The sequence below is a fragment of the Haemaphysalis longicornis genome, unplaced genomic scaffold, assembly GCF_048455015.1.
Source record: "Haemaphysalis longicornis isolate Haplotype H1 unplaced genomic scaffold, Haemaphysalis longicornis Haplotype H1 scaffold_5, whole genome shotgun sequence".
Lineage (NCBI taxonomy): Eukaryota > Metazoa > Arthropoda > Arachnida > Ixodida > Ixodidae > Haemaphysalis > Haemaphysalis longicornis.
In genome coordinates this window covers 25,082,246-25,090,219 of record NW_027526385.1, presented here as the reverse complement: position 1 = coordinate 25,090,219, position 7,974 = coordinate 25,082,246, and the positions used below count along the sequence as shown (strand labels likewise).

At 47.9% G+C, this 7,974-nt stretch overlaps 1 long non-coding RNA gene across 1 annotated transcript; it reads left to right on the top strand.

Moving 5' to 3' along the window:
• Positions 1 to 1,498: 1,498 nt before the first annotated feature.
• On the top strand, positions 1,499 to 5,291 carry LOC144137963 (uncharacterized). Its single transcript, XR_013315778.1, has 2 exons — positions 1,499 to 1,628; positions 4,054 to 5,291. It is a non-coding gene; the product is annotated as an uncharacterized LOC144137963 (long non-coding RNA).
• Positions 5,292 to 7,974: the final 2,683 nt, after the last annotated feature.

Here is a 7,974-nt window from a genome sequence, read left to right as displayed (position 1 = left end):
TTATTGCCCATAACCTCTCCTGTGCTCATGACGTGTTGCAAAACAGTGGCGGGACCTGAGGCGGGACCAGTGAGTGCAGGTACATTTGGTGCCGGCACTCACTGTGTTTTAATGTGACCCTATATAGGCACCCTTTCTCTTAGTATACTCATTATGTTTTAACATGGCCCTATACACCATTTCTCTTAGAAAATTCTTAATCTAGTGCCTTTATTACAAATCTTTCTAATCTCATTCACGATCGTCATGGCGCTCCTTGCCTTTGTCGGCCTTGCGCCATCAAACCTGAAATCATCATCAGCACCCCTGTAACGACTGATAATTTTGCAGACTTCAGAACGTGGCCTACAGTGTTTGCAGTCTTTTTAGTGGTGGCCAAGTTAGCGCCGTTGAAAGTGCGCGGATGGTTAGCGTCCACAGGAAAGGGTGATTCTGTAATCAACGAATGCGCGGAAGATTAAACTTTTTAAGTGCGAATGCACTTTATAAGCGACCCCAAACCTTCCACCGCCGGCGGCGGCGGCGGCGGCGTCCGCAGTCCTCCTCTCCCTAGCAACGGCGTGGAGCGGAGAGGAGCGTCGGTAGCAACGGCGCGGTGACGTCACTTCACCACGTGACCGCGCTAGCTCCGCCTCCTCGCCGTGGCTGCGCGGGTGCGCGCCGCTCCCCGCACCGCTCCTCGCGCCGTGACGTCATGGTATGAAGTCACAGCGCGCCTCCTCTCCCCAGCAGCTGCCGCGCGCCTCTCTCTCCACCGTGACGTCACACTCTCTCCTCTCCCCCTCGCTCGGCTGCAGCTGCCGTGCGCCGCTGTCCCTCTCCCCTTGCGCTCGCCTCCTCTCTCAGCCACCTGGCTCGGCGCGCTCGGCGCGGCGTACCCCCCTATATATGCAGCGATAAACTGCCAGACCTCCGTGGGTCGGCTCGCGCGCGCTCACGGGCGAATGCCAACGGATTTTAACTTTACTCCCCCTCATAGCATCACCCCGTGCATTCGCACTTAACCATGTTCACCCTCGGGGAAATGCTTGGGAGTTTTTTTTTACGTACGCGATGATCCTCAAGAAAGCCGAAACGTGTGTCAGTTCACCGTCTGTGTCCCTACAGAGCTTTGAGATTGCCTACCTTGGGTGTGACTTTTAGTCCCTTTGGACCGCGATGGCCCTTGCCTTTAGTTTTTTTGTTTACACAAACAAGCTTTTGTGCATGCCTTTTGCCACATGCCTTAATCAACGCGTTGCTCGCTCCGTCTTTTCTTGTGTTCTTGCACTAGGTTTTCGCAGTCTTCGGCGGTAACTAGTTACTAACAAGGCGTTAACGGTAACTAGTTACTTTTTTCAGTAACTTGTAACTGTGACGCTGTTACTTTTTTATGGAGTACCTGTAACAAGAAATACCGTTACAGTTACTTCATTTCTATAAAAAATTATCCAACAGCAACACTTGTTAACCGCTGATGTACAGTTCGCGCTTTCCACTTTTTCGGACTTTCTTTTGCAGAGCCTTCGCCTACCTCATGTATGCCAGCTCACTCCCTTGGCAGTGGATGAAAAACAGCTGGACTATAAATATTTCGGCGTGCACGTGTGCATGGTGTCCCACGTGGTCAAACGGCTCGAAATTTTTAGGTATGAGCTGCAGTATTTCCCTTAGCAGCGCGATGTCGCTCTCACCCAGACCATAAATAACGCTGCGACACGCGTCTAAGTGTACGTGGACGCATGTTGAGACCAGAACTCAGAGTACGATGCGCGGCTGCGCCATTTTTGCCACATCTGGAGCGCAGTAAAACCGTCTGACCCAAAGGCGGACCGGAAAAAAAACATCCACAAACACCGCACACCGAACTGAATCGTTTGCACTTTCGCGGAAGCGTATAAAACTTCAGTCAATGCGTCTCTTTCTCTTTAGCGACGTGCAGCCCCGTTTGTGGGGTCATAAAACGCCGCGGGGAGTCGCTCGGCGTCCCCGCGCTTGTCCAGCCCTGTGCCCACTGTAGAGTGTTCGATTCACAAGTCGCAGTTGCTTGCTACCATTGTGCGCTTTTGAGACCCCCGGCCGTGTTTGGGACCACGTGCTTGGAGCCCTTGGTCTAGAGGCTTCGTCGAGCTGTCAACAGTGCCCGAACGAGGTCGAGGAAGTAATGCCCCTTCACACGCCCCTTCACACATACGACGGCCCCAACACACCACCCAGCATCTTGGCCGGCAGACGCCTGACCACGCTGCACGAGGAAATATTTTTGGAAAGCCTCGCGACTTCACTTCCAGAGCTGGGGCAGAGACGAATACTGTACCTTCATCTGTTTCTGAATTTTGGGAGCAAAGAATACCTGGGCGAGCTCCGTTCGGCCTACGCCTCAAAGCAAACCAAGGGAGCGGGCTCTGGGATCGGGGACGTGGTCTCTGTGGGAGGCTGGGATTGGGAGAGCAGTGTTTCCCGGTCGAGGCGACAAAAATCACCTTTGTGAGGACAGGGGGCGCAGGAAAAAATAGTAATGCGTCCAGTTCAGTTTCCATTCCCTTTTGAAATGACCTTGGCTCATACCGGGAGTGAGGGGTGGAGGAGGGAAGGGAGTGGCTGAAGTTGGGGCGGGAGAACGACTCCGAGGGCCTACGGACAAACGTCGCCTCGGCAGTAGCTGAAATTGGTCTCCGTCTCCGGCGACAAGTGCGAAATAAAATGTTAACGCAGGGCTTTTTTTAGTATCTTTCAAAAACACCTCGACAACCGAAGTACTCCCACATCCGTTTCCCTATTCCTCGGAAGGCCCTTCCGGCGATCCACCACCCCCATTCCCCCTTTTACCTTCTCCCTCACTATGCAAAGTGGTCAAGCGACAACACTGTAGGTGAAAACAAATTTAGTTGACATTGATTGCTTCGTCTGTTTTGTCCTCAAACTCGGTATAGTATAAGTTCGACCTCCGCGTTCGTACTTTTTCTAAACGTTTGGCTGCCATTTCTGTCGACACAGAGCAAGTGCAACCGCTGCTTGGGCCTCCATTCCTTCGTACGTTTCTAATTAAAAAGCTAAATCTTGTTATCTAACAATTACCTTCATACAGTAACGGAAAAGTAACAACTTTACTTTTTTGCAGTAACTGTAACTGTAACTAGTTACTTTTGGAAACTTTGTAACTGTAACTGCAACAGAGTTACTTTTTTGGGTTAGGTAACTGTAACTGTAACACTGTTACTTTTTTTCAGTAACGTGCCCATGACTGGGTTTTCGCATATGCATATAAAGCATTTTTTTTCGTATGGGCTTCGTTGGTCAAGCAAAACTCGGTTGCTAGTCTACCGCCTGAGTGTCTGGTCACCTTCGCTTGTCCTCGTTTTCTGCGCAGCTTTTCCTTGTCCTCACCATTTCTGCCTGCTATTTGCGAACTTGTTGTTCCAGCGTTTCACCAAACCCCTCGACAGTGAATGTGGCATGGCCTCACCGTATGGGCGTCATTTATCAGCAACGCCTGGTTTCAGATGCCTGTTTCCCCTCGTGACAGCGTGCAAATTCACTACACATCTAGGGACAGGGTGTGGAGGAAATAGATGTGTAATGGGAAAGAACGGTTTCATGAAACAGAGTGATAGGAATGGGACGGAATGAGGGAAGGGAAAGTGTGGCTGGGAAAAATATTTGGGAACGGAATGGGGGTTGCTAGAGCACACAGAGTGAGGGATTGTAAAAGGATGCTTTCCTTTTGGCTGCAAATCTTTCCCAAAGAATTGAAAGCCATTTGAAAAATGCTACCAATCCAATAAATGTGGGCCACTGCTAGCTCCAGGTGATTTTTGACGTGCGGTTTAACATCCATAAAAAATGAAATGGAAAGGGTAACGAGAAACGCCAGCCTACATTATTTGTATCTCTGAAACGAAGGCATTAGTCGCTGTCAAACAAAAGTCGCAGCCCCCCAAAAAACGCGTAATCTTTCGATTAAAACAAAGAATAAACATTTGACTTCCAAGATAAGTGACATAATACGCAAAAATGGAACACAGTGTCGTTCTCTTCTTTTCTCACTGTTTATTTCTTCTCTCCTTCACGTAGGTGCACTGCTGGAACGAAGCCAATGGCTGTCATTTCGTCTTTCCAGCTTCGCATATCGTCGAGCACGTCCGGCACCATTGCGAGCACCATGTGACCCGCTGCCCCAAGTGTTCAGCGGTGGTGCTGAGCCGTGACATGTGCGCACATTTGAAATCCCGATGTACAGAGCATGTATTGCATACTGCACCTGAAGCACCACAGCGGACCGATGAGAATGTAAACACACAGTTTGTAGCGTTCGAACGAGAGGTAAAGCACCGTGTAATCGAGGTAGATGCTAAGCTTGCTCAATTGTCCTTGGAGAGCACCTCGCAGAGCGACAAACTCGTTACTGTTTGCCACAACCTTAATCATTTAAAGGAAGCGCTGGCGAAACAGTTTGAGTCAGCCTCGGTTCAAACTCTTGATCGTTTGGATCGAAACGAAGCGGATATGAAAGCAATGGTAGCCCACGAAAAAACGATTGAAAAACGGGTAGGCGAACTAGATGCTAAGCTTGCTCAACTGACATTGCAGAGTGGCTCTCAGAGTGACAAACTCATTGAAATTTGCCGCAACAGTATTCACTTGAAGGAAGCTCTCGCGGAACAATTTGGGCCAGCCTTAGATCGCCATGTAGGTGAGTTAAAAGCCTTTTATGCAGAAAAAATTGAATCCTTGAGTACTGCCCTAACCTCAGTATTGCCATCAGCCCCACGTGGCGCAAAAACGGACCAACGGGTTGTGACAGGGTATACGGCTCTCAAAGAAAAGGCCCTGAAAAAAGGGTGGTCTCGAAGCTGGAGCTGCTAAGTATATCTACTTGGTTACCTTATGTCCTGGGGAATTTCCTTTCGGAAAGATGGCGAAAGTGCGTACATTGTTTTGTGCTTTCAACTGCACGAGGGCACAGAGGACGACTCTCTTGCATGGCCATTTATGAAAGAATTGAAGATGATCCTCATTCACCCGGATACACAAAAAGAATGGCATCTTAGCGGCAAGCCAAGCACAAACGAGGCTAAGAGGAAGTGTTATTTCAAACCAAACGGGGGACGTAATAGAGCCGTGCGTTTCGCTAATACCAGGGTTGAGTCAAGCGACATTGAACGTGATGGTTACGCTAAGAGAGATCATCTGCTGCTAAGGTTCGAGGTTCTCGAGTGATGGTATGAATGTTGCTTATCACACCCTGCTGATACTCGAACATTTCGCGCATACCAGATAATTTTTGCGAATACAGATGCATTTTATGGTTATGTGTTAAAAGTATGTTTGCATATGCAGTACGGTGTAAGCGCGAGTCTGTGGAAACTGTGTACACGAAAAAAAGAAAGCATCCGCTTCTTTCCCAAAAGTATGCTTCCGGCCACCTTGCTCAAAATAAAGTTCGTTTTAATGATCTGCTTTCTCGGGCGTGATTTCTTCTTTCGCAGGCAATCGTTGACCTTAGCAATTGCTACAAGGAAGATACAAACAAAGAAGGCCTTTGTTTGGCATGTGTACTTAGATAAAAATACGAAATTTTGAGGTTTTTTTCTTCCCTGAAAGCAGGGATCACCTAAGGTGCGGAAGCGAGGCTCTTGTTGCTCCTACGCTCGAAAGACGGGGGAATTCCTGGGGCTTGGTAAATTATAAAATTCCGGTTTTTCTGTGTGTCATTTGCTCAACAAAGTCGTCCCTAACAAAGCAAAAATACTCCCTAAGCTTGCAAGAATTGTCTGCAATTCCCCAGTAGTTTTCTAGGGATACTAATTGCGAGTAGCGCGTTCATGTGGCTGTTTTGGCGTTGGTGTTAAGTTTCTCACCGGAGAACGCAAGTCATGGCTCATTCTGGTTTGCAGTAGTGTGTTGAAGATGTGGGAGGGCAACTTTATAAATGCAGGCAGTCGAAATGTGGTAACCAGCCGAAAAGATTCCCAGCCACGTATAAGCTGGGCTTTATTCACATTGATAGCATTGGCTTGGAAGCACGGAATTTGTTAATCGGTGTTACCCGCAGCGAGCCTTGACTTTGACATTGGTTAATCCTTCTTTCGCTTCGTAGAGTAATAAGCTGGGATAGTGCCATAGACCACTTCACAGGTACGCCACCTCCACGGCTCCCCTCTGTTTTCACAACGAATCCGCCAGTATAGAAGTGAGGGAAAGCGATATATGGATAATTTTTACTGGGGCGTCAGAACTAACCCAGATGCAATTTTATATTTATAGGAAGTATGGCGCGTATTTTAAATTAATAGCATAATTTAAATGTTTAGAGAATGTAGAGCATAATATCGGTTGGACAGAAGCACAGTTACAGGTTGTAGTGAGCATGTTCTCATCTGCCTATTAACAAATATTTGCGTCAAAGTATAAATGCTCAGATAATCGCGCCTATATAAGGGTTGCTGCATGGCTGGCGCTTCATTCTGGGTCGTTTATTTACCATCAGGTGAAAAATTAGCCGATGCGGGCTTTTGCCACAATCAGATGTGTTACACCGAGTGCTTGATCTGTTTTTGAACTTCCATGAAAGCTCTAAAAAGGCTTCACAATTCAACTATACAGCGAATGGCATAAATGTAACATTGATGTGGGCGCAAATTTTCAGTCAAGTGGGCAATCAGGACCTCCCGAAAAAAATTCAAGCCACTCCATCCAACGACGACGATGATTGAAACGCGAAGCTTTCTTGTGTGCGAACATCCATTGGTGAAGTGCCAAAGTAAAAGTCGCTGCAGCAAACTCGAAGTGTCATCGATCAAACTGCAAACAGCCTGCGAGTCAAAGCCCAAGCGTGAACGATCAAATTACAAACAGTCTTCAACTAAAAATCCAAACTCCATCAAACGAATCCCTCACGAAACCCCACCCATCATCGTTGTTGGAGCAACGTCTTCGTTAGACAGAAGGAACGTGATCTTTCAAGGGAGAATGTGCTAAAGGTGCATTGTGTGGCGTTTTTTGGAACGAAGAGGTGGAGCGGACTAAGGGACTTTCATCCAAACGAACGCCCGTGGAACGAACCCAAAGAAACTGCTGATCGACCCAACTGTGGTGAGTTTAGTGTATATTTTATGCGTCGCGCAAGTTTAATAAAGGCAGAACTGTTTAAGCTTTTAGTTCCACCGTCAAGCGCTACCAAAAAAAATACCAAGAAAGAAGACCGAGCGATCGTGAGTATCAGCCTCGTGAGGAGCGCCCGGCGTCAGACAGCTCCACCTTCGAGAACAGTCAGCCCAGCGTTTATTGCATGATCTCTCGCCTGCTGTTATCCTCACCGGCTAACGTGCGTTCGCAACTCAAGTGGGGAGCACAGACGCCGAGTTCGCGCTAGAGACGACGGTTACCGGGGGTTCTAGCGCGTCGTAACGCTGTCCACTGAAGGAGATATGTGAAATCTTGCGGAAAAAATGATGCGGGGCCTGCCAGTCATGGAGAACTCTCAGCGGCAAGTGCGGAAATCAATGGGAGGTGCAAAAGCCGGGTCTTCCACGAAGGGAGAGGAACCGACAGCTCTGCAGTTTCTCTAGCCTTGCACAACTAGTAGAAAGTGCGCCATTTTTTATCTTTTATATCTTGTGCCGCACCTCCATAGTCGATACGAGGAGGTTCTCAATGGTGTGCAGACCATGTGTTCCGCCAAGCGCTAAACAATTTTCTTTAAATTACACACTGGTACGCTCCCTATAAAAACCGCGGTACAAGGCGATTCGGTTTTACATCGCGGTCAATGATTTGCCCCTTCTGTGCACAAGCACGGACAATTTGTCACTTTTTCGTAGACTGCAGGGATAATGTCTATTTCTGAGACATTTTACAGCGAACACTCAGAAAACATATTGATATCACGACTTTTCTATTGAGAGTTTTGCCATTCGGCTTTCCTTGTTTTAGTGAAGGAAAAATTTAACACATGTTTGCTTTAATTGGTCTCTGCAGTGTGTGGCGGTGTCG